This window comes from Microcebus murinus, unplaced genomic scaffold (genome assembly GCF_040939455.1).
Source record: "Microcebus murinus isolate Inina unplaced genomic scaffold, M.murinus_Inina_mat1.0 scaf018_hap2_Mmur4.0, whole genome shotgun sequence".
In the NCBI taxonomy this organism is placed as follows: Eukaryota; Metazoa; Chordata; class Mammalia; order Primates; family Cheirogaleidae; genus Microcebus; species Microcebus murinus.
The window spans coordinates 383,801-409,159 of record NW_027438964.1 but is presented as its reverse complement, the minus strand read 5'-3'; the positions used below and the strand labels follow the sequence as shown (position 1 = coordinate 409,159).

Below are 25,359 nucleotides of genomic sequence, written 5' to 3'. Positions count from 1 at the left end.
AAATTCTCTTTCAGTTGCCACCCTCACAGATGGATTAGGAAACTCTTTGCGGTGCACTCATTAGTGAAATGACCTCAATGACGCTGGAATCCAATATCTAATCGCCGATTTTTAAGCGAGTCCACACGCCAGGGTGGTCGGGGTCCAATGCAGCCCCGGCCAGGCCCAGGCCCCTTGGACTGGGCCACAGGAGGACACAGAGGAGGGTCCCGGCCCCCACGGTAGCGGTGCGGGCAGTTCTCCAAGGGCTTGGGTGTTTTCCAGAGGGAGGAGATGGAGGGGACTGATTTCTTCAGCGCCCCACAAACCACGCCACCCCACCCCACCCATGGGACACATCCCGAGAGAGAGAGAGAGAGAGAGAGACGCCCCATACACTGGCTCCCCTCCCCCGTGCGCTGTGCCCCAGCCCTGGCCCGGGGGAATAGGCGGCCGCCAGGCCACAGGGTGGGGGGCGCAGCTGAAAGGGGTTGTGGGGGAGGGCCGCCCCTGGCTGGGGTCAAAGGGCGAGCGCCCCGCCCCTCCCGCCCGTGCGCAGTCAGCGGCCCCGGCGCGCTGGGGGTGGGGGGCGGGGAGGTGAAGGAGGCCAGGCGAGGAGAGGAGGGGGGCTTGAAGGTCTCCACCTTGGCGGGTCCAGCCGTGGAGGCGCATCTTGTGTGAGTGTGAGTGTGAGTGAGTGAGTGAGTGTGAGTGTGAGTGTGTGTGTATACAGAGACAGCCCCCAACCCCGGCCCGCCGCTCCCTGCCCGCCCCGCCTGTCACCCCCGTCCCTCGGAGCCCGCGGGACCCGGCCGGCGAACTCAACAGGCCCGACCCGGCGCGGGGCCTGGGGCGGGAGGAGGCGGCGGGGAAGCGCAGAGAGGCTCGGCTTCTTGAGCGGGGCAGGGGCGCCCTCCGCCGTCCACGGCCACACCACCCCGAACGCGCCCGATCCCGTCTGGTCTCGGAAGCTAAGCAGGGTCGGGCCTGGTTAGAACTTGGATGGGAGACCGCCCGGGAATACCGGGTGCCGTAGGCTTCTTCTTTTTTTTTTTTGCCTCTGGTTCTGTCGCGTTTCTGGGAGTGCGGGGGCGGCCCGGGGTGGGGGTGACCCCCACCCTCGGCGCCCGCCGCGGTGCCTGGCGCCCCAGCCCGCACCGTGGGGCCTCCTCTTGTCCCGAGCCGTGACACCGCCGCCACGCGGCAGCATGCCTGGCTTCTGGACAGTCAGGTCTCAGACCAAAGGTCTGCTCTGTGGGAGCCGACACGCTGGAGGAAACCTCGAGAGTCTGAGAGGGGAGGGAGTTCCAGAAGAAGGCCAGGATGTCATTTTGAGGGAGTATGTGACCAGAACTCCTCCCGTTGCTTTTGGGGTTCTATGGGCTACACGTAGGAATCTTTGGTGGTGGCACCTGATGTTCGGGGATCCGGAGTCACACCCAGACCTGCTCCACAGGCCTCCTTTTACTTTTCTCTTCGGATTCATTTTTTTTTTTTTTTTTTTTTTGAGACAGAGTCTCGGTTTGTTGCCCAGGCTAGAGTGAGTGCCGTGGCGTCAGCCTAGCTCACAGCAACTTCAAACGCCTGGGCTCGAGTGATCCTTCTGCCTCAGCCTCCCGGGTAGCTGGGACTGCAGGCATGCGCCACCATGCCCCGCTAATTTTTTATATATATATCAGTTGGCCAATTAATTTCTTTCTATTTATAGTAGAGACGGGGTCTCGCTCTTGCTCAGGCTGGTTTTGAACTCCTGACCTTGAGCAATCCGCCCGCCTCGGCCTCCCAAGAGCTAGGATTACAGGCGTGAGCCACAGCGCCCGGCCGGATTCATTATTTTTAAAAAGTGTCTCTTATCTCTATTATTGCATTTTCTTTTCTCTCTCTTTTCAAGCAGATGATGGGAGTCCAAGTGTTAAGGTGACATGTGTTGCCCGTGCCCCCCTCCCCCCCCATGTTCTTATTCATTTACGTCTCATGTTGTTCCAGCATATTGTGGGGGCACCAATGTAAAGGTCGGGTGCGTTGCCCTCTCCCAGCCTCCCCCCTCGGGTCAGAGCTTCAAGTGCGCCCATCCCCCAGTCGGTGCGTACCCACCGCATTCCTAATGGATGTGTATGCCCATCCCCTCCCCCCACCCGCCCGACACCCACCCGAAGAAGGTGATTCCTCTGTGTCCACTTAGGTGTCCATCGGTTCGTACCCATTTGCTGGTGAGCGCGCTCACGTGGTGCTCGTGTGTCCATTCTTGGGATACCTGGCTTACTGGAACGGGTTCCAGCTCTGGCCAGGAGAACCACGAGAGGTGCCCCCTCACCGCTGCTCCTCATAGCCGAATAGCACTCCGTGGTGTCCACGGGCCACATTTTACTTACCCACTCGTGGGTCGATGGGCACTCGGGTGGCTTCCAGGTCTTTGCGATTGTGACTTGTGCCCTGACACTAACCCTAACCCTTACCCAGCCAGTCTCCTCCACGGCCCCTGCCTGACTGACTCCTTCCCGCCCGGCCTATCACCTGTCACCGTCCTCTGCCCCTGCCTGACACGCTCCTCCCCGCCCGGGCCGTCACCGTCCTCGGCCCCTGCCTGACGGGGCTCCTCCGTCGCCTGGGCCTTCCAAGGGCTTGGTGTGGACGCTGGTTCCAGGACGCCCTCCCAGGAACCCGGTAGCAGGGCGGCCGCAGCGTCTCGCGCAACCCAACCGTCCGCCGGCTGGCCGCCGTCGCTAAGTGGCCTGCGGGGGACGTGCTCCCGCTGTGCCGTGGGGGCCCAGCCTGGTGTCTTCTCTGAGGCCCCGCGGCTGCCGCTCCCCGCAAGGGGAGAGCCGGGGAGGTGGGGACCGCCTCCTCATGGGGACGTACACCCAGCTCTCCACGTCGGATTCCGGGGCTCTCTGTCCTGCCAGAAGGCCCAGCTGGCCTGCGGGTCCTTAGAGTGGCAAAAACATCCGAAAACTGAGATTGAGGGTCCGGTGGGTGTCTGCACTTTTGTGCTGGGCACCCCAGGGAGGCCCGGGGGCTGGCTGGACAACGCGGTCTGCTGGGCAGGGGGGGGGGTTTGGAGGAGCAACTGATGCCCTTTGCACTTTGGGTAGCAAGTGTCTGAGGTGTCTCTGGGCCCTGTGCCATGTGGGGGCGGGGGCGGGGGCGGGGTGGGAGGAGGAGGAGGAGGAGGAGGAGGAGGAGGAGGAGGTGGGAAGGGCCTTGGCCTGCAGTCGTGTTCCCCGGGGTGGCACAGCATGTGGCTTCTTCCACAGGCTGCTTGGCCTGGGCTCCCTGCACCTGGGCCTTTGGAGGACTGGCCCTGTGCTTGCCAACACTTCCTGCAGGGACCCAGAGCTGGGAGGTTGCATCTCTCAGCCCTGGGTCGGGCAGAGCCCCAGCGGGCCATGCCCACAACCTCTCTCAGCAGGGGTCCCCCAGAAGGCTCCTTTGGGACCAGGATTCTCTTGCGGGTGACTCTTTAAGGTCTGGCCCCTGGATGGAGGGGCACCAGGAGTAGAGGAGCAGGAAGGGGAAGGGGGTGGCCATGCGAGGGGACACTTTCAGGCCAAGTCCCAGCTTCAGTCTGATCCTCCTGGGAACGCCGGGGTGGACATCACACCTCCTGGTTGCCCCGCTCTGAGACAAGGAGCCGGGCTTCGCATTCCCACAGCAGCCAGTCGTGGGCTGAGGACACCTGGGGCGTTGGGAACTCCCTGGCTTCTCCTTGGATTAACATCTGGAGCTGCTTGTGAATTGTGCCGCCACACACACCCGAGTGCAGGTGTCTTCTGCACAGACTGCGGGCCTCGCTCTTCTGAATGCCGCTAGCTCGCGACCCACCCACGGGTGAACCTGGTCAGGGTACTTTCTCTCGGGGGCAGACTCTGATCCGGGCGGGCTACCGGTGTCTCTGTTTGCTCCTTTCTTTCTTCCACTTCGGGAAAGGCTTCCTTACTGGGTGTGGAAATCTCCTATGCCTTTCCTCGCCTATCCTGTCAGCTCTAAAATTCTCTTTCAGTTGCCACCCTCACAGATGGATTAGGAAACTCTTTGCGGTGCACTCATTAGTGAAATGACCTCAATGACGCTGGAATCCAATATCTAATCGCCGATTTTTAAGCGAGTCCACACGCCAGGGTGGTCGGGGTCCAATGCAGCCCCGGCCAGGCCCAGGCCCCTTGGACTGGGCCACAGGAGGACACAGAGGAGGGTCCCGGCCCCCACGGTAGCGGTGCGGGCAGTTCTCCAAGGGCTTGGGTGTTTTCCAGAGGGAGGAGATGGAGGGGACTGATTTCTTCAGCGCCCCACAAACCACGCCACCCCACCCCACCCATGGGACACATCCCGAGAGAGAGAGAGAGACGCCCCATACACTGGCTCCCCTCCCCCGTGCGCTGTGCCCCAGCCCTGGCCCGGGGGAATAGGCGGCCGCCAGGCCACAGGGTGGGGGGCGCAGCTGAAAGGGGTTGTGGGGGAGGGCCGCCCCTGGCTGGGGTCAAAGGGCGAGCGCCCCGCCCCTCCCGCCCGTGCGCAGTCAGCGGCCCCGGCGCGCTGGGGGTGGGGGGCGGGGAGGTGAAGGAGGCCAGGCGAGGAGAGGAGGGGGGCTTGAAGGTCTCCACCTTGGCGGGTCCAGCCGTGGAGGCGCATCTTGTGTGAGTGTGAGTGTGAGTGAGTGAGTGAGTGTGAGTGTGAGTGTGTGTGTATACAGAGACAGCCCCCAACCCCGGCCCGCCGCTCCCTGCCCGCCCCGCCTGTCACCCCCGTCCCTCGGAGCCCGCGGGACCCGGCCGGCGAACTCAACAGGCCCGACCCGGCGCGGGGCCTGGGGCGGGAGGAGGCGGCGGGGAAGCGCAGAGAGGCTCGGCTTCTTGAGCGGGGCAGGGGCGCCCTCCGCCGTCCACGGCCACACCACCCCGAACGCGCCCGATCCCGTCTGGTCTCGGAAGCTAAGCAGGGTCGGGCCTGGTTAGAACTTGGATGGGAGACCGCCCGGGAATACCGGGTGCCGTAGGCTTCTTCTTTTTTTTTTTTGCCTCTGGTTCTGTCGCGTTTCTGGGAGTGCGGGGGCGGCCCGGGGTGGGGGTGACCCCCACCCTCGGCGCCCGCCGCGGTGCCTGGCGCCCCAGCCCGCACCGTGGGGCCTCCTCTTGTCCCGAGCCGTGACACCGCCGCCACGCGGCAGCATGCCTGGCTTCTGGACAGTCAGGTCTCAGACCAAAGGTCTGCTCTGTGGGAGCCGACACGCTGGAGGAAACCTCGAGAGTCTGAGAGGGGAGGGAGTTCCAGAAGAAGGCCAGGATGTCATTTTGAGGGAGTATGTGACCAGAACTCCTCCCGTTGCTTTTGGGGTTCTATGGGCTACACGTAGGAATCTTTGGTGGTGGCACCTGATGTTCGGGGATCCGGAGTCACACCCAGACCTGCTCCACAGGCCTCCTTTTACTTTTCTCTTCGGATTCATTTTTTTTTTTTTTTTTTTTTTGAGACAGAGTCTCGGTTTGTTGCCCAGGCTAGAGTGAGTGCCGTGGCGTCAGCCTAGCTCACAGCAACTTCAAACGCCTGGGCTCGAGTGATCCTTCTGCCTCAGCCTCCCGGGTAGCTGGGACTGCAGGCATGCGCCACCATGCCCCGCTAATTTTTTATATATATATCAGTTGGCCAATTAATTTCTTTCTATTTATAGTAGAGACGGGGTCTCGCTCTTGCTCAGGCTGGTTTTGAACTCCTGACCTTGAGCAATCCGCCCGCCTCGGCCTCCCAAGAGCTAGGATTACAGGCGTGAGCCACAGCGCCCGGCCGGATTCATTATTTTTAAAAAGTGTCTCTTATCTCTATTATTGCATTTTCTTTTCTCTCTCTTTTCAAGCAGATGATGGGAGTCCAAGTGTTAAGGTGACATGTGTTGCCCGTGCCCCCCTCCCCCCCCATGTTCTTATTCATTTACGTCTCATGTTGTTCCAGCATATTGTGGGGGCACCAATGTAAAGGTCGGGTGCGTTGCCCTCTCCCAGCCTCCCCCCTCGGGTCAGAGCTTCAAGTGCGCCCATCCCCCAGTCGGTGCGTACCCACCGCATTCCTAATGGATGTGTATGCCCATCCCCTCCCCCCACCCGCCCGACACCCACCCGAAGAAGGTGATTCCTCTGTGTCCACTTAGGTGTCCATCGGTTCGTACCCATTTGCTGGTGAGCGCGCTCACGTGGTGCTCGTGTGTCCATTCTTGGGATACCTGGCTTACTGGAACGGGTTCCAGCTCTGGCCAGGAGAACCACGAGAGGTGCCCCCTCACCGCTGCTCCTCATAGCCGAATAGCACTCCGTGGTGTCCACGGGCCACATTTTACTTACCCACTCGTGGGTCGATGGGCACTCGGGTGGCTTCCAGGTCTTTGCGATTGTGACTTGTGCCCTGACACTAACCCTAACCCTTACCCAGCCAGTCTCCTCCACGGCCCCTGCCTGACTGACTCCTTCCCGCCCGGCCTATCACCTGTCACCGTCCTCTGCCCCTGCCTGACACGCTCCTCCCCGCCCGGGCCGTCACCGTCCTCGGCCCCTGCCTGACGGGGCTCCTCCGTCGCCTGGGCCTTCCAAGGGCTTGGTGTGGACGCTGGTTCCAGGACGCCCTCCCAGGAACCCGGTAGCAGGGCGGCCGCAGCGTCTCGCGCAACCCAACCGTCCGCCGGCTGGCCGCCGTCGCTAAGTGGCCTGCGGGGGACGTGCTCCCGCTGTGCCGTGGGGGCCCAGCCTGGTGTCTTCTCTGAGGCCCCGCGGCTGCCGCTCCCCGCAAGGGGAGAGCCGGGGAGGTGGGGACCGCCTCCTCATGGGGACGTACACCCAGCTCTCCACGTCGGATTCCGGGGCTCTCTGTCCTGCCAGAAGGCCCAGCTGGCCTGCGGGTCCTTAGAGTGGCAAAAACATCCGAAAACTGAGATTGAGGGTCCGGTGGGTGTCTGCACTTTTGTGCTGGGCACCCCAGGGAGGCCCGGGGGCTGGCTGGACAACGCGGTCTGCTGGGCAGGGGGGGGGGTTTGGAGGAGCAACTGATGCCCTTTGCACTTTGGGTAGCAAGTGTCTGAGGTGTCTCTGGGCCCTGTGCCATGTGGGGGCGGGGGCGGGGGCGGGGTGGGAGGAGGACAGGAGGAGGAGGAGGAGGAGGAGGAGGTGGGAAGGGCCGTGGCCTGCAGTCGTGTTCCCCGGGGTGGCACAGCATGTGGCTTCTTCCACAGGCTGCTTGGCCTGGGCTCCCTGCACCTGGGCCTTTGGAGGACTGGCCCTGTGCTTGCCAACACTTCCTGCAGGGACCCAGAGCTGGGAGGTTGCATCTCTCAGCCCTGGGTCGGGCAGAGCCCCAGCGGGCCATGCCCACAACCTCTCTCAGCAGGGGTCCCCCAGAAGGCTCCTTTGGGACCAGGATTCTCTTGCGGGTGACTCTTTAAGGTCTGGCCCCTGGATGGAGGGGCACCAGGAGTAGAGGAGCAGGAAGGGGAAGGGGGTGGCCATGCGAGGGGACACTTTCAGGCCAAGTCCCAGCTTCAGTCTGATCCTCCTGGGAACGCCGGGGTGGACATCACACCTCCTGGTTGCCCCGCTCTGAGACAAGGAGCCGGGCTTCGCATTCCCACAGCAGCCAGTCGTGGGCTGAGGACACCTGGGGCGTTGGGAACTCCCTGGCTTCTCCTTGGATTAACATCTGGAGCTGCTTGTGAATTGTGCCGCCACACACACCCGAGTGCAGGTGTCTTCTGCACAGACTGCGGGCCTCGCTCTTCTGAACGCCGCTAGCTCGCGACCCACCCACGGGTGAACCTGGTCAGGGTACTTTCTCTCGGGGGCAGACTCTGATCCGGGCGGGCTACCGGTGTCTCTGTTTGCTCCTTTCTTTCTTCCACTTCGGGAAAGGCTTCCTTACTGGGTGTGGAAATCTCCTATGCCTTTCCTCGCCTATCCTGTCAGCTCTAAAATTCTCTTTCAGTTGCCACCCTCACAGATGGATTAGGAAACTCTTTGCGGTGCACTCATTAGTGAAATGACCTCAATGACGCTGGAATCCAATATCTAATCGCCGATTTTTAAGCGAGTCCACACGCCAGGGTGGTCGGGGTCCAATGCAGCCCCGGCCAGGCCCAGGCCCCTTGGACTGGGCCACAGGAGGACACAGAGGAGGGTCCCGGCCCCCACGGTAGCGGTGCGGGCAGTTCTCCAAGGGCTTGGGTGTTTTCCAGAGGGAGGAGATGGAGGGGACTGATTTCTTCAGCGCCCCACAAACCACGCCACCCCACCCCACCCATGGGACACATCCCGAGAGAGAGAGAGAGAGAGAGAGAGAGAGAGACGCCCCATACACTGGCTCCCCTCCCCCGTGCGCTGTGCCCCAGCCCTGGCCCGGGGGAATAGGCGGCCGCCAGGCCACAGGGTGGGGGGCGCAGCTGAAAGGGGTTGTGGGGGAGGGCCGCCCCTGGCTGGGGTCAAAGGGCGAGCGCCCCGCCCCTCCCGCCCGTGCGCAGTCAGCGGCCCCGGCGCGCTGGGGGTGGGGGGCGGGGAGGTGAAGGAGGCCAGGCGAGGAGAGGAGGGGGGCTTGAAGGTCTCCACCTTGGCGGGTCCAGCCGTGGAGGCGCATCTTGTGTGAGTGTGAGTGTGAGTGAGTGAGTGAGTGTGAGTGTGAGTGTGTGTGTATACAGAGACAGCCCCCAACCCCGGCCCGCCGCTCCCTGCCCGCCCCGCCTGTCACCCCCGTCCCTCGGAGCCCGCGGGACCCGGCCGGCGAACTCAACAGGCCCGACCCGGCGCGGGGCCTGGGGCGGGAGGAGGCGGCGGGGAAGCGCAGAGAGGCTCGGCTTCTTGAGCGGGGCAGGGGCGCCCTCCGCCGTCCACGGCCACACCACCCCGAACGCGCCCGATCCCGTCTGGTCTCGGAAGCTAAGCAGGGTCGGGCCTGGTTAGAACTTGGATGGGAGACCGCCCGGGAATACCGGGTGCCGTAGGCTTCTTCTTTTTTTTTTTTGCCTCTGGTTCTGTCGCGTTTCTGGGAGTGCGGGGGCGGCCCGGGGTGGGGGTGACCCCCACCCTCGGCGCCCGCCGCGGTGCCTGGCGCCCCAGCCCGCACCGTGGGGCCTCCTCTTGTCCCGAGCCGTGACACCGCCGCCACGCGGCAGCATGCCTGGCTTCTGGACAGTCAGGTCTCAGACCAAAGGTCTGCTCTGTGGGAGCCGACACGCTGGAGGAAACCTCGAGAGTCTGAGAGGGGAGGGAGTTCCAGAAGAAGGCCAGGATGTCATTTTGAGGGAGTATGTGACCAGAACTCCTCCCGTTGCTTTTGGGGTTCTATGGGCTACACGTAGGAATCTTTGGTGGTGGCACCTGATGTTCGGGGATCCGGAGTCACACCCAGACCTGCTCCACAGGCCTCCTTTTACTTTTCTCTTCGGATTCATTTTTTTTTTTTTTTTTTTTTTGAGACAGAGTCTCGGTTTGTTGCCCAGGCTAGAGTGAGTGCCGTGGCGTCAGCCTAGCTCACAGCAACTTCAAACGCCTGGGCTCGAGTGATCCTTCTGCCTCAGCCTCCCGGGTAGCTGGGACTGCAGGCATGCGCCACCATGCCCCGCTAATTTTTTATATATATATCAGTTGGCCAATTAATTTCTTTCTATTTATAGTAGAGACGGGGTCTCGCTCTTGCTCAGGCTGGTTTTGAACTCCTGACCTTGAGCAATCCGCCCGCCTCGGCCTCCCAAGAGCTAGGATTACAGGCGTGAGCCACAGCGCCCGGCCGGATTCATTATTTTTAAAAAGTGTCTCTTATCTCTATTATTGCATTTTCTTTTCTCTCTCTTTTCAAGCAGATGATGGGAGTCCAAGTGTTAAGGTGACATGTGTTGCCCGTGCCCCCCTCCCCCCCCATGTTCTTATTCATTTACGTCTCATGTTGTTCCAGCATATTGTGGGGGCACCAATGTAAAGGTCGGGTGCGTTGCCCTCTCCCAGCCTCCCCCCTCGGGTCAGAGCTTCAAGTGCGCCCATCCCCCAGTCGGTGCGTACCCACCGCATTCCTAATGGATGTGTATGCCCATCCCCTCCCCCCACCCGCCCGACACCCACCCGAAGAAGGTGATTCCTCTGTGTCCACTTAGGTGTCCATCGGTTCGTACCCATTTGCTGGTGAGCGCGCTCACGTGGTGCTCGTGTGTCCATTCTTGGGATACCTGGCTTACTGGAACGGGTTCCAGCTCTGGCCAGGAGAACCACGAGAGGTGCCCCCTCACCGCTGCTCCTCATAGCCGAATAGCACTCCGTGGTGTCCACGGGCCACATTTTACTTACCCACTCGTGGGTCGATGGGCACTCGGGTGGCTTCCAGGTCTTTGCGATTGTGACTTGTGCCCTGACACTAACCCTAACCCTTACCCAGCCAGTCTCCTCCACGGCCCCTGCCTGACTGACTCCTTCCCGCCCGGCCTATCACCTGTCACCGTCCTCTGACCCTGCCTGACACGCTCCTCCCCGCCCGGGCCGTCACCGTCCTGGGCCCCTGCCTGACGGGGCTCCTCCGTCGCCTGGGCCTTCCAAGGGCTTGGTGTGGACGCTGGTTCCAGGACGCCCTCCCAGGAACCCGGTAGCAGGGCGGCCGCAGCGTCTCGCGCAACCCAACCGTCCGCCGGCTGGCCGCCGTCGCTAAGTGGCCTGCGGGGGACGTGCTCCCGCTGTGCCGTGGGGGCCCAGCCTGGTGTCTTCTCTGAGGCCCCGCGGCTGCCGCTCCCCGCAAGGGGAGAGCCGGGGAGGTGGGGACCGCCTCCTCATGGGGACGTACACCCAGCTCTCCACGTCGGATTCCGGGGCTCTCTGTCCTGCCAGAAGGCCCAGCTGGCCTGCGGGTCCTTAGAGTGGCAAAAACATCCGAAAACTGAGATTGAGGGTCCGGTGGGTGTCTGCACTTTTGTGCTGGGCACCCCAGGGAGGCCCGGGGGCTGGCTGGACAACGCGGTCTGCTGGGCAGGGGGGGGGGTTTGGAGGAGCAACTGATGCCCTTTGCACTTTGGGTAGCAAGTGTCTGAGGTGTCTCTGGGCCCTGTGCCATGTGGGGGCGGGGGCGGGGGCGGGGTGTGAGGAGGACAGGAGGAGGAGGAGGAGGAGGAGGAGGTGGGAAGGGCCGTGGCCTGCAGTCGTGTTCCCCGGGGTGGCACAGCATGTGGCTTCTTCCACAGGCTGCTTGGCCTGGGCTCCCTGCACCTGGGCCTTTGGAGGACTGGCCCTGTGCTTGCCAACACTTCCTGCAGGGACCCAGAGCTGGGAGGTTGCATCTCTCAGCCCTGGGTCGGGCAGAGCCCCAGCGGGCCATGCCCACAACCTCTCTCAGCAGGGGTCCCCCAGAAGGCTCCTTTGGGACCAGGATTCTCTTGCGGGTGACTCTTTAAGGTCTGGCCCCTGGATGGAGGGGCACCAGGAGTAGAGGAGCAGGAAGGGGAAGGGGGTGGCCATGCGAGGGGACACTTTCAGGCCAAGTCCCAGCTTCAGTCTGATCCTCCTGGGAACGCCGGGGTGGACATCACACCTCCTGGTTGCCCCGCTCTGAGACAAGGAGCCGGGCTTCGCATTCCCACAGCAGCCAGTCGTGGGCTGAGGACACCTGGGGCGTTGGGAACTCCCTGGCTTCTCCTTGGATTAACATCTGGAGCTGCTTGTGAATTGTGCCGCCACACACACCCGAGTGCAGGTGTCTTCTGCACAGACTGCGGGCCTCGCTCTTCTGAATGCCGCTAGCTCGCGACCCACCCACGGGTGAACCTGGTCAGGGTACTTTCTCTCGGGGGCAGACTCTGATCCGGGCGGGCTACCGGTGTCTCTGTTTGCTCCTTTCTTTCTTCCACTTCGGGAAAGGCTTCCTTACTGGGTGTGGAAATCTCCTATGCCTTTCCTCGCCTATCCTGTCAGCTCTAAAATTCTCTTTCAGTTGCCACCCTCACAGATGGATTAGGAAACTCTTTGCGGTGCACTCATTAGTGAAATGACCTCAATGACGCTGGAATCCAATATCTAATCGCCGATTTTTAAGCGAGTCCACACGCCAGGGTGGTCGGGGTCCAATGCAGCCCCGGCCAGGCCCAGGCCCCTTGGACTGGGCCACAGGAGGACACAGAGGAGGGTCCCGGCCCCCACGGTAGCGGTGCGGGCAGTTCTCCAAGGGCTTGGGTGTTTTCCAGAGGGAGGAGATGGAGGGGACTGATTTCTTCAGCGCCCCACAAACCACGCCACCCCACCCCACCCATGGGACACATCCCGAGAGAGAGAGAGAGACGCCCCATACACTGGCTCCCCTCCCCCGTGCGCTGTGCCCCAGCCCTGGCCCGGGGGAATAGGCGGCCGCCAGGCCACAGGGTGGGGGGCGCAGCTGAAAGGGGTTGTGGGGGAGGGCCGCCCCTGGCTGGGGTCAAAGGGCGAGCGCCCCGCCCCTCCCGCCCGTGCGCAGTCAGCGGCCCCGGCGCGCTGGGGGTGGGGGGCGGGGAGGTGAAGGAGGCCAGGCGAGGAGAGGAGGGGGGCTTGAAGGTCTCCACCTTGGCGGGTCCAGCCGTGGAGGCGCATCTTGTGTGAGTGTGAGTGTGAGTGAGTGAGTGAGTGTGAGTGTGAGTGTGTGTGTATACAGAGACAGCCCCCAACCCCGGCCCGCCGCTCCCTGCCCGCCCCGCCTGTCACCCCCGTCCCTCGGAGCCCGCGGGACCCGGCCGGCGAACTCAACAGGCCCGACCCGGCGCGGGGCCTGGGGCGGGAGGAGGCGGCGGGGAAGCGCAGAGAGGCTCGGCTTCTTGAGCGGGGCAGGGGCGCCCTCCGCCGTCCACGGCCACACCACCCCGAACGCGCCCGATCCCGTCTGGTCTCGGAAGCTAAGCAGGGTCGGGCCTGGTTAGAACTTGGATGGGAGACCGCCCGGGAATACCGGGTGCCGTAGGCTTCTTCTTTTTTTTTTTTGCCTCTGGTTCTGTCGCGTTTCTGGGAGTGCGGGGGCGGCCCGGGGTGGGGGTGACCCCCACCCTCGGCGCCCGCCGCGGTGCCTGGCGCCCCAGCCCGCACCGTGGGGCCTCCTCTTGTCCCGAGCCGTGACACCGCCGCCACGCGGCAGCATGCCTGGCTTCTGGACAGTCAGGTCTCAGACCAAAGGTCTGCTCTGTGGGAGCCGACACGCTGGAGGAAACCTCGAGAGTCTGAGAGGGGAGGGAGTTCCAGAAGAAGGCCAGGATGTCATTTTGAGGGAGTATGTGACCAGAACTCCTCCCGTTGCTTTTGGGGTTCTATGGGCTACACGTAGGAATCTTTGGTGGTGGCACCTGATGTTGGGGGATCCGGAGTCACACCCAGACCTGCTCCACAGGCCTCCTTTTACTTTTCTCTTCGGATTCATTTTTTTTTTTTTTTTTTTTTTGAGACAGAGTCTCGGTTTGTTGCCCAGGCTAGAGTGAGTGCCGTGGCGTCAGCCTAGCTCACAGCAACTTCAAACGCCTGGGCTCGAGTGATCCTTCTGCCTCAGCCTCCCGGGTAGCTGGGACTGCAGGCATGCGCCACCATGCCCCGCTAATTTTTTATATATATATCAGTTGGCCAATTAATTTCTTTCTATTTATAGTAGAGACGGGGTCTCGCTCTTGCTCAGGCTGGTTTTGAACTCCTGACCTTGAGCAATCCGCCCGCCTCGGCCTCCCAAGAGCTAGGATTACAGGCGTGAGCCACAGCGCCCGGCCGGATTCATTATTTTTAAAAAGTGTCTCTTATCTCTATTATTGCATTTTCTTTTCTCTCTCTTTTCAAGCAGATGATGGGAGTCCAAGTGTTAAGGTGACATGTGTTGCCCGTGCCCCCCTCCCCCCCCATGTTCTTATTCATTTACGTCTCATGTTGTTCCAGCATATTGTGGGGGCACCAATGTAAAGGTCGGGTGCGTTGCCCTCTCCCAGCCTCCCCCCTCGGGTCAGAGCTTCAAGTGCGCCCATCCCCCAGTCGGTGCGTACCCACCGCATTCCTAATGGATGTGTATGCCCATCCCCTCCCCCCACCCGCCCGACACCCACCCGAAGAAGGTGATTCCTCTGTGTCCACTTAGGTGTCCATCGGTTCGTACCCATTTGCTGGTGAGCGCGCTCACGTGGTGCTCGTGTGTCCATTCTTGGGATACTTGGCTTACTGGAACGGGTTCCAGCTCTGGCCAGGAGAACCACGAGAGGTGCCCCCTCACCGCTGCTCCTCATAGCCGAATAGCACTCCGTGGTGTCCACGGGCCACATTTTACTTACCCACTCGTGGGTCGATGGGCACTCGGGTGGCTTCCAGGTCTTTGCGATTGTGACTTGTGCCCTGACACTAACCCTAACCCTTACCCAGCCAGTCTCCTCCACGGCCCCTGCCTGACTGACTCCTTCCCGCCCGGCCTATCACCTGTCACCGTCCTCTGCCCCTGCCTGACACGCTCCTCCCCGCCCGGGCCGTCACCGTCCTCGGCCCCTGCCTGACGGGGCTCCTCCGTCGCCTGGGCCTTCCAAGGGCTTGGTGTGGACGCTGGTTCCAGGACGCCCTCCCAGGAACCCGGTAGCAGGGCGGCCGCAGCGTCTCGCGCAACCCAACCGTCCGCCGGCTGGCCGCCGTCGCTAAGTGGCCTGCGGGGGACGTGCTCCCGCTGTGCCGTGGGGGCCCAGCCTGGTGTCTTCTCTGAGGCCCCTCGGCTGCCGCTCCCCGCAAGGGGAGAGCCAGGGAGGTGGGGACCGCCTCCTCATGGGGACGTATACCCAGCTCTCCACGTCGGATTCCGGGGCTCTCTGTCCTGCCAGAAGGCCCAGCTGGCCTGCGGGTCCTTAGAGTGGCAAAAACATCCGAAAACTGAGATTGAGGGTCCGGTGGGTGTCTGCACTTTTGTGCTGGGCACCCCAGGGAGGCCCGGGGGCTGGCTGGACAACGCGGTCTGCTGGGCAGGGGGGGGGGTTTGGAGGAGCAACTGATGCCCTTTGCACTTTGGGTAGCAAGTGTCTGAGGTGTCTCTGGGCCCTGTGCCATGTGGGGGCGGGGGCGGGGGCGGGGTGGGAGGAGGAGGAGGAGGAGGAGGAGGAGGAGGAGGAGGTGGGAAGGGCCGTGGCCTGCAGTCGTGTTCCCCGGGGTGGCACAGCATGTGGCTTCTTCCACAGGCTGCTTGGCCTGGGCTCCCTGCACCTGGGCCTTTGGAGGACTGGCCCTGTGCTTGCCAACACTTCCTGCAGGGACCCAGAGCTGGGAGGTTGCATCTCTCAGCCCTGGGTCGGGCAGAGCCCCAGCGGGCCATGCCCACAACCTCTCTCAGCAGGGGTCCCCCAGAAGGCTCCTTTGGGACCAGGATTCTCTTGCGGGTGACTCTTTAAGGTCTGGCCCCTGGATGGAGGGGCACCAGGAGTAGAGGAGCAGGAAGGGGAAGGGGGTGGCCATGCGAGGGGACACTTTCAGGCCAAGTCCCAGCTTCAGTCTGATCCTCCTGGGAACGCCGGGGTGGACATCACACCTCCTGGTTGCCCCGCTCTGAGACAAGGAGCCGGGCTTCGCATTCCCACAGCAGCCAGTCGTGGGCTGAGGACACCTGGGGCGTTGGGAACTCCCTGGCTTCTCCTTGGATTAACATCTGGAGCTGCTTGTGAATTGTGCCGCCACACACACCCGAGTGCAGGTGTCTTCTGCACAGACTGCGGGCCTCGCTCTTCTGAACGCCGCTAGCTCGCGACCCACCCACGGGTGAACCTGGTCAGGGTACTTTCTCTCGGGGGCAGACTCTGATCCGGGCGGGCTACCGGTGTCTCTGTTTGCTCCTTTCTTTCTTCCACTTCGGGAAAGGCTTCCTTACTGGGTGTGGAAATCTCCTATGCCTTTCCTCGCCTATCCTGTCAGCTCTAAAATTCTCTTTCAGTTGCCACCCTCACAGATGGATTAGGAAACTCTTTGCGGTGCACTCATTAGTGAAATGACCTCAATGACGCTGGAATCCAATATCTAATCGCCGATTTTTAAGCGAGTCCACACGCCAGGGTGGTCGGGGTCCAATGCAGCCCCGGCCAGGCCCAGGCCCCTTGGACTGGGCCACAGGAGGACACAGAGGAGGGTCCCGGCCCCCACGGTAGCGGTGCGGGCAGTTCTCCAAGGGCTTGGGTGTTTTCCAGAGGGAGGAGATGGAGGGGACTGATTTCTTCAGCGCCCCACAAACCACGCCACCCCACCCCACCCATGGGACACATCCCGAGAGAGAGAGAGAGAGAGAGACGCCCCATACACTGGCTCCCCTCCCCCGTGCGCTGTGCCCCAGCCCTGGCCCGGGGGAATAGGCGGCCGCCAGGCCACAGGGTGGGGGGCGCAGCTGAAAGGGGTTGTGGGGGAGGGCCGCCCCTGGCTGGGGTCAAAGGGCGAGCGCCCCGCCCCTCCCGCCCGTGCGCAGTCAGCGGCCCCGGCGCGCTGGGGGTGGGGGGCGGGGAGGTGAAGGAGGCCAGGCGAGGAGAGGAGGGGGGCTTGAAGGTCTCCACCTTGGCGGGTCCAGCCGTGGAGGCGCATCTTGTGTGAGTGTGAGTGTGAGTGAGTGAGTGAGTGTGAGTGTGAGTGTGTGTGTATACAGAGACAGCCCCCAACCCCGGCCCGCCGCTCCCTGCCCGCCCCGCCTGTCACCCCCGTCCCTCGGAGCCCGCGGGACCCGGCCGGCGAACTCAACAGGCCCGACCCGGCGCGGGGCCTGGGGCGGGAGGAGGCGGCGGGGAAGCGCAGAGAGGCTCGGCTTCTTGAGCGGGGCAGGGGCGCCCTCCGCCGTCCACGGCCACACCACCCCGAACGCGCCCGATCCCGTCTGGTCTCGGAAGCTAAGCAGGGTCGGGCCTGGTTAGAACTTGGATGGGAGACCGCCCGGGAATACCGGGTGCCGTAGGCTTCTTCTTTTTTTTTTTTGCCTCTGGTTCTGTCGCGTTTCTGGGAGTGCGGGGGCGGCCCGGGGTGGGGGTGACCCCCACCCTCGGCGCCCGCCGCGGTGCCTGGCGCCCCAGCCCGCACCGTGGGGCCTCCTCTTGTCCCGAGCCGTGACACCGCCGCCACGCGGCAGCATGCCTGGCTTCTGGACAGTCAGGTCTCAGACCAAAGGTCTGCTCTGTGGGAGCCGACACGCTGGAGGAAACCTCGAGAGTCTGAGAGGGGAGGGAGTTCCAGAAGAAGGCCAGGATGTCATTTTGAGGGAGTATGTGACCAGAACTCCTCCCGTTGCTTTTGGGGTTCTATGGGCTACACGTAGGAATCTTTGGTGGTGGCACCTGATGTTCGGGGATCCGGAGTCACACCCAGACCTGCTCCACAGGCCTCCTTTTACTTTTCTCTTCGGATTCATTTTTTTTTTTTTTTTTTTTTTGAGACAGAGTCTCGGTTTGTTGCCCAGGCTAGAGTGAGTGCCGTGGCGTCAGCCTAGCTCACAGCAACTTCAAACGCCTGGGCTCGAGTGATCCTTCTGCCTCAGCCTCCCGGGTAGCTGGGACTGCAGGCATGCGCCACCATGCCCCGCTAATTTTTTATATATATATCAGTTGGCCAATTAATTTCTTTCTATTTATAGTAGAGACGGGGTCTCGCTCTTGCTCAGGCTGGTTTTGAACTCCTGACCTTGAGCAATCCGCCCGCCTCGGCCTCCCAAGAGCTAGGATTACAGGCGTGAGCCACAGCGCCCGGCCGGATTCATTATTTTTAAAAAGTGTCTCTTATCTCTATTATTGCATTTTCTTTTCTCTCTCTTTTCAAGCAGATGATGGGAGTCCAAGTGTTAAGGTGACATGTGTTGCCCGTGCCCCCCTCCCCCCCCATGTTCTTATTCATTTACGTCTCATGTTGTTCCAGCATATTGTGGGGGCACCAATGTAAAGGTCGGGTGCGTTGCCCTCTCCCAGCCTCCCCCCTCGGGTCAGAGCTTCAAGTGCGCCCATCCCCCAGTCGGTGCGTACCCACCGCATTCCTAATGGATGTGTATGCCCATCCCCTCCCCCCACCCGCCCGACACCCACCCGAAGAAGGTGATTCCTCTGTGTCCACTTAGGTGTCCATCGGTTCGTACCCATTTGCTGGTGAGCGCGCTCACGTGGTGCTCGTGTGTCCATTCTTGGGATACCTGGCTTACTGGAACGGGTTCCAGCTCTGGCCAGGAGAACCACGAGAGGTGCCCCCTCACCGCTGCTCCTCATAGCCGAATAGCACTCCGTGGTGTCCACGGGCCACATTTTACTTACCCACTCGTGGGTCGATGGGCACTCGGGTGGCTTCCAGGTCTTTGCGATTGTGACTTGTGCCCTGACACTAACCCTAACCCTTACCCAGCCAGTCTCCTCCACGGCCCCTGCCTGACTGACTCCTTCCCGCCCGGCCTATCACCTGTCACCGTCCTCTGCCCCTGCCTGACACGCTCCTCCCCGCCCGGGCCGTCACCGTCCTCGGCCCCTGCCTGACGGGGCTCCTCCGTCGCCTGGGCCTTCCAAGGGCTTGGTGTGGACGCTGGTTCCAGGACGCCCTCCCAGGAACCCGGTAGCAGGGCGGCCGCAGCGTCTCGCGCAACCCAACCGTCCGCCGGCTGGCCGCCGTCGCTAAGTGGCCTGCGGGGGACGTGCTCCCGCTGTGCCGTGGGGGCCCAGCCTGGTGTCTTCTCTGAGGCCCCGCGGCTGCCGCTCCCCGCAAGGGGAGAGCCGGGGAGGTGGGGACCGCCTCCTCATGGGGACGTACACCCAGCTCTCCACGTCGGATTCCGGGGCTCTCTGTCCTGCCAGAAGGCCCAGCTGGCCTGCGGGTCCTTAGAGTGGCAAAAACATCCGAAAACTGAGATTGAGGGTCCGGTGGGTGTCTGCACTTTTGTGCTGGGCACCCCAGGGAGGCCCGGGGGCTGGCTGGACAACGCGGTCTGCTGGGCAGGGGGGGGGGTTTGGAGGAGCAACTGATGCCCTTTGCACTTTGGGTAGCAAGTGTCTGAGGTGTCTCTGGGCCCTGTGCCATGTGGGGGCGGGGGCGGGGGCGGGGTGGGAGGAGGAGGAGGAGGAGGAGGAGGAGGAGGAGGAGGTGGGAAGGGCCTTGGCCTGCAGTCGTGTTCCCCGGGGTGGCACAGCATGTGGCTTCTTCCACAGGCTGCTTGGCCTGGGCTCCCTGCACCTGGGCCTTTGGAGGACTGGCCCTGTGCTTGCCAACACTTCCTGCAGGGACCCAGAGCTGGGAGGTTGCATCTCTCAGCCCTGGGTCGGGCAGAGCCCCAGCGGGCCATGCCCACAACCTCTCTCAGCAGGGGTCCCCCAGAAGGCTCCTTTGGGACCAGGATTCTCTTGCGGGTGACTCTTTAAGGTCTGGCCCCTGGATGGAGGGGCACCAGGAGTAGAGGAGCAGGAAGGGGAAGGGGGTGGCCATGCGAGGGGACACTTTCAGGCCAAGTCCCAGCTTCAGTCTGATCCTCCTGGGAACGCCGGGGTGGACATCACACCTCCTGGTTGCCCCGCTCTGAGACAAGGAGCCGGGCTTCGCATTCCCACAGCAGCCAGTCGTGGGCTGAGGACACCTGGGGCGTTGGGAACTCCCTGGCTTCTCCTTGGATTAACATCTGGAGCTGCTTGTGAATTGTGCCGCCACACACACCCGAGTGCAGGTGTCTTCTGCACAGACTGCGGGCCTCGCTCTTCTGAACGCCGCTAGCTCGCGACCCACCCACGGGTGAACCTGGTCAGGGTACTTTCTCTCGGGGGCAGACTCTGATCCGGGCGGGCTACCGGTGTCTCTGTTTGCTCCTTTCTTTCTTCCACTTCGGGAAAGGCTTCCTTACTGGGTGTGGAAATCTCCTATGCCTTTCCTCGCCTATCCTGTCAGCTCTAAAATTCTCTTTCAGTTGCCACCCTCACAGATGGATTAGGAAACTCTTTGCGGTGCACTCATTAGTGAAATGACCTCAATGACGCTGGAATCCAATATCTAATCGCCGATTTTTAAGCGAGTCCACACGCCAGGGTGGTCGGGGTCCAATGCAGCCCCGGCCAGGCCCAGGCCCCTTGGACTGGGCCACAGGAGGACACAGAGGAGGGTCCCGGCCCCCACGGTAGCGGTGCGGGCAGTTCTCCAAGGGCTTGGGTGTTTTCCAGAGGGAGGAGATGGAGGGGACTGATTTCTTCAGCGCCCCACAAACCACGCCACCCCACCCCACCCATGGGACACATCCCGAGAGAGAGAGAGAGACGCCCCATACACTGGCTCCCCTCCCCCGTGCGCTGTGCCCCAGCCCTGGCCCGGGGGAATAGGCGGCCGCCAGGCCACAGGGTGGGGGGCGCAGCTGAAAGGGGTTGTGGGGGAGGGCCGCCCCTGGCTGGGGTCAAAGGGCGAGCGCCCCGCCCCTCCCGCCCGTGCGCAGTCAGCGGCCCCGGCGCGCTGGGGGTGGGGGGCGGGGAGGTGAAGGAGGCCAGGCGAGGAGAGGAGGGGGGCTTGAAGGTCTCCACCTTGGCGGGTCCAGCCGTGGAGGCGCATCTTGTGTGAGTGTGAGTGTGAGTGAGTGAGTGAGTGTGAGTGTGAGTGTGTGTGTATACAGAGACAGCCCCCAACCCCGGCCCGCCGCTCCCTGCCCGCCCCGCCTGTCACCCCCGTCCCTCGGAGCCCGCGGGACCCGGCCGGCGAACTCAACAGGCCCGACCCGGCGCGGGGCCTGGGGCGGGAGGAGGCGGCGGGGAAGCGCAGAGAGGCTCGGCTTCTTGAGCGGGGCAGGGGCGCCCTCCGCCGTCCACGGCCACACCACCCCGAACGCGCCCGATCCCGTCTGGTCTCGGAAGCTAAGCAGGGTCGGGCCTGGTTAGAACTTGGATGGGAGACCGCCCGGGAATACCGGGTGCCGTAGGCTTCTTCTTTTTTTTTTTTGCCTCTGGTTCTGTCGCGTTTCTGGGAGTGCGGGGGCGGCCCGGGGTGGGGGTGACCCCCACCCTCGGCGCCCGCCGCGGTGCCTGGCGCCCCAGCCCGCACCGTGGGGCCTCCTCTTGTCCCGAGCCGTGACACCGCCGCCACGCGGCAGCATGCCTGGCTTCTGGACAGTCAGGTCTCAGACCAAAGGTCTGCTCTGTGGGAGCCGACACGCTGGAGGAAACCTCGAGAGTCTGAGAGGGGAGGGAGTTCCAGAAGAAGGCCAGGATGTCATTTTGAGGGAGTATGTGACCAGAACTCCTCCCGTTGCTTTTGGGGTTCTATGGGCTACACGTAGGAATCTTTGGTGGTGGCACCTGATGTTCGGGGATCCGGAGTCACACCCAGACCTGCTCCACAGGCCTCCTTTTACTTTTCTCTTCGGATTCATTTTTTTTTTTTTTTTTTTTTGAGACAGAGTCTCGGTTTGTTGCCCAGGCTAGAGTGAGTGCCGTGGCGTCAGCCTAGCTCACAGCAACTTCAAACGCCTGGGCTCGAGTGATCCTTCTGCCTCAGCCTCCCGGGTAGCTGGGACTGCAGGCATGCGCCACCATGCCCCGCTAATTTTTTATATATATATCAGTTGGCCAATTAATTTCTTTCTATTTATAGTAGAGACGGGGTCTCGCTCTTGCTCAGGCTGGTTTTGAACTCCTGACCTTGAGCAATCCGCCCGCCTCGGCCTCCCAAGAGCTAGGATTACAGGCGTGAGCCACAGCGCCCGGCCGGATTCATTATTTTTAAAAAGTGTCTCTTATCTCTATTATTGCATTTTCTTTTCTCTCTCTTTTCAAGCAGATGATGGGAGTCCAAGTGTTAAGGTGACATGTGTTGCCCGTGCCCCCCTCCCCCCCCATGTTCTTATTCATTTACGTCTCATGTTGTTCCAGCATATTGTGGGGGCACCAATGTAAAGGTCGGGTGCGTTGCCCTCTCCCAGCCTCCCCCCTCGGGTCAGAGCTTCAAGTGCGCCCATCCCCCAGTCGGTGCGTACCCACCGCATTCCTAATGGATGTGTATGCCCATCCCCTCCCCCCACCCGCCCGACACCCACCCGAAGAAGGTGATTCCTCTGTGTCCACTTAGGTGTCCATCGGTTCGTACCCATTTGCTGGTGAGCGCGCTCACGTGGTGCTCGTGTGTCCATTCTTGGGATACCTGGCTTACTGGAACGGGTTCCAGCTCTGGCCAGGAGAACCACGAGAGGTGCCCCCTCACCGCTGCTCCTCATAGCCGAATAGCACTCCGTGGTGTCCACGGGCCACATTTTACTTACCCACTCGTGGGTCGATGGGCACTCGGGTGGCTTCCAGGTCTTTGCGATTGTGACTTGTGCCCTGACACTAACCCTAACCCTTACCCAGCCAGTCTCCTCCACGGCCCCTGCCTGACTGACTCCTTCCCGCCCGGCCTATCACCTGTCACCGTCCTCTGCCCCTGCCTGACACGCTCCTCCCCGCCCGGGCCGTCACCGTCCTCGGCCCCTGCCTGACGGGGCTCCTCCGTCGCCTGGGCCTTCCAAGGGCTTGGTGTGGACGCTGGTTCCAGGACGCCCTCCCAGGAACCCGGTAGCAGGGCGGCCGCAGCGTCTCGCGCAACCCAACCGTCCGCCGGCTGGCCGCCGTCGCTAAGTGGCCTGCGGGGGACGTGCTCCCGCTGTGCCGTGGGGGCCCAGCCTGGTGTCTTCTCTGAGGCCCCGCGGCTGCCGCTCCCCGCAAGGGGAGAGCCGGGGAGGTGGGGACCGCCTCCTCATGGGGACGTACACCCAGCTCTCCACGTCGGATTCCGGGGCTCTCTGTCCTGCCAGAAGGCCCAGCTGGCCTGCGGGTCCTTAGAGTGGCAAAAACATCCGAAAACTGAGATTGAGGGTCCGGTGGGTGTCTGCACTTTTGTGCTGGGCACCCCAGGGAGGCCCGGGGGCTGGCTGGACAACGCGGTCTGCTGGGCAGGGGGGGGGGTTTGGAGGAGCAACTGATGCCCTTTGCACTTTGGGTAGCAAGTGTCTGAGGTGTCTCTGGGCCCTGTGCCATGTGGGGGCGGGGGCGGGGGCGGGGTGGGAGGAGGACAGGAGGAGGAGGAGGAGGAGGAGGAGGTGGGAAGGGCCGTGGCCTGCAGTCGTGTTCCCCGGGGTGGCACAGCATGTGGCTTCTTCCACAGGCTGCTTGGCCTGGGCTCCCTGCACCTGGGCCTTTGGAGGACCGGCCCTGTGCTTGCCAACACTTCCTGCAGGGACCCAGAGCTGGGAGGTTGCATCTCTCAGCCCTGGGTCGGGCAGAGCCCCAGCGGGCCATGCCCACAACCTCTCTCAGCAGGGGTCCCCCAGAAGGCTCCTTTGGGACCAGGATTCTCTTGCGGGTGACTCTTTAAGGTCTGGCCCCTGGATGGAGGGGCACCAGGAGTAGAGGAGCAGGAAGGGGAAGGGGGTGGCCATGCGAGGGGACACTTTCAGGCCAAGTCCCAGCTTCAGTCTGATCCTCCTGGGAACGCCGGGGTGGACATCACACCTCCTGGTTGCCCCGCTCTGAGACAAGGAGCCGGGCTTCGCATTCCCACAGCAGCCAGTCGTGGGCTGAGGACACCTGGGGCGTTGGGAACTCCCTGGCTTCTCCTTGGATTAACATCTGGAGCTGCTTGTGAATTGTGCCGCCACACACACCCGAGTGCAGGTGTCTTCTGCACAGACTGCGGGCCTCGCTCTTCTGAACGCCGCTAGCTCGCGACCCACCCACGGGTGAACCTGGTCAGGGTACTTTCTCTCGGGGGCAGACTCTGATCCGGGCGGGCTACCGGTGTCTCTGTTTGCTCCTTTCTTTCTTCCACTTCGGGAAAGGCTTCCTTACTGGGTGTGGAAATCTCCTATGCCTTTCCTCGCCTATCCTGTCAGCTCTAAAATTCTCTTTCAGTTGCCACCCTCACAGATGGATTAGGAAACTCTTTGCGGTGCACTCATTAGTGAAATGACCTCAATGACGCTGGAATCCAATATCTAATCGCCGATTTTTAAGCGAGTCCACACGCCAGGGTGGTCGGGGTCCAATGCAGCCCCGGCCAGGCCCAGGCCCCTTGGACTGGGCCACAGGAGGACACAGAGGAGGGTCCCGGCCCCCACGGTAGCGGTGCGGGCAGTTCTCCAAGGGCTTGGGTGTTTTCCAGAGGGAGGAGATGGAGGGGACTGATTTCTTCAGCGCCCCACAAACCACGCCACCCCACCCCACCCATGGGACACATCCCGAGAGAGAGAGAGAGAGAGAGACGCCCCATACACTGGCTCCCCTCCCCCGTGCGCTGTGCCCCAGCCCTGGCCCGGGGGAATAGGCGGCCGCCAGGCCACAGGGTGGGGGGCGCAGCTGAAAGGGGTTGTGGGGGAGGGCCGCCCCTGGCTGGGGTCAAAGGGCGAGCGCCCCGCCCCTCCCGCCCGTGCGCAGTCAGCGGCCCCGGCGCGCTGGGGGTGGGGGGCGGGGAGGTGAAGGAGGCCAGGCGAGGAGAGGAGGGGGGCTTGAAGGTCTCCACCTTGGCGGGTCCAGCCGTGGAGGCGCATCTTGTGTGAGTGTGAGTGTGAGTGAGTGAGTGAGTGTGAGTGTGAGTGTGTGTGTATACAGAGACAGCCCCCAACCCCGGCCCGCCGCTCCCTGCCCGCCCCGCCTGTCACCCCCGTCCCTCGGAGCCCGCGGGACCCGGCCGGCGAACTCAACAGGCCCGACCCGGCGCGGGGCCTGGGGCGGGAGGAGGCGGCGGGGAAGCGCAGAGAGGCTCGGCTTCTTGAGCGGGGCAGGGGCGCCCTCCGCCGTCCACGGCCACACCACCCCGAACGCGCCCGATCCCGTCTGGTCTCGGAAGCTAAGCAGGGTCGGGCCTGGTTAGAACTTGGATGGGAGACCGCCCGGGAATACCGGGTGCCGTAGGCTTCTTCTTTTTTTTTTTTGCCTCTGGTTCTGTCGCGTTTCTGGGAGTGCGGGGGCGGCCCGGGGTGGGGGTGACCCCCACCCTCGGCGCCCGCCGCGGTGCCTGGCGCCCCAGCCCGCACCGTGGGGCCTCCTCTTGTCCCGAGCCGTGACACCGCCGCCACGCGGCAGCATGCCTGGCTTCTGGACAGTCAGGTCTCAGACCAAAGGTCTGCTCTGTGGGAGCCGACACGCTGGAGGAAACCTCGAGAGTCTGAGAGGGGAGGGAGTTCCAGAAGAAGGCCAGGATGTCATTTTGAGGGAGTATGTGACCAGAACTCCTCCCGTTGCTTTTGGGGTTCTATGGGCTACACGTAGGAATCTTTGGTGGTGGCACCTGATGTTCGGGGATCCGGAGTCACACCCAGACCTGCTCCACAGGCCTCCTTTTACTTTTCTCTTCGGATTCATTTTTTTTTTTTTTTTTTTTTTGAGACAGAGTCTCGGTTTGTTGCCCAGGCTAGAGTGAGTGCCGTGGCGTCAGCCTAGCTCACAGCAACTTCAAACGCCTGGGCTCGAGTGATCCTTCTGCCTCAGCC

General features: G+C 62.7%; 7 pseudogenes; all 7 read left to right on the top strand.

Moving 5' to 3' along the window:
• The first annotated feature begins 899 nt into the window (after nucleotides 1-899).
• LOC142867577 (uncharacterized) lies at nucleotides 900-1,018 on the top strand (annotated as a pseudogene).
• Nucleotides 1,019-4,856: 3,838 nt separating this feature from the next.
• On the top strand, nucleotides 4,857-4,975 carry LOC142867576 (uncharacterized; annotated as a pseudogene).
• A 3,853-nt stretch (nucleotides 4,976-8,828) lies between these two features.
• LOC142867575 (uncharacterized) lies at nucleotides 8,829-8,947 on the top strand (annotated as a pseudogene).
• Nucleotides 8,948-12,784: 3,837 nt separating this feature from the next.
• Nucleotides 12,785-12,903, top strand: LOC142867574 (uncharacterized; annotated as a pseudogene).
• Nucleotides 12,904-16,747: 3,844 nt separating this feature from the next.
• On the top strand, nucleotides 16,748-16,866 carry LOC142867573 (uncharacterized; annotated as a pseudogene).
• A 3,838-nt stretch (nucleotides 16,867-20,704) lies between these two features.
• Nucleotides 20,705-20,823, top strand: LOC142867572 (uncharacterized; annotated as a pseudogene).
• A 3,842-nt stretch (nucleotides 20,824-24,665) lies between these two features.
• On the top strand, nucleotides 24,666-24,784 carry LOC142867571 (uncharacterized; annotated as a pseudogene).
• Nucleotides 24,785-25,359: the final 575 nt, after the last annotated feature.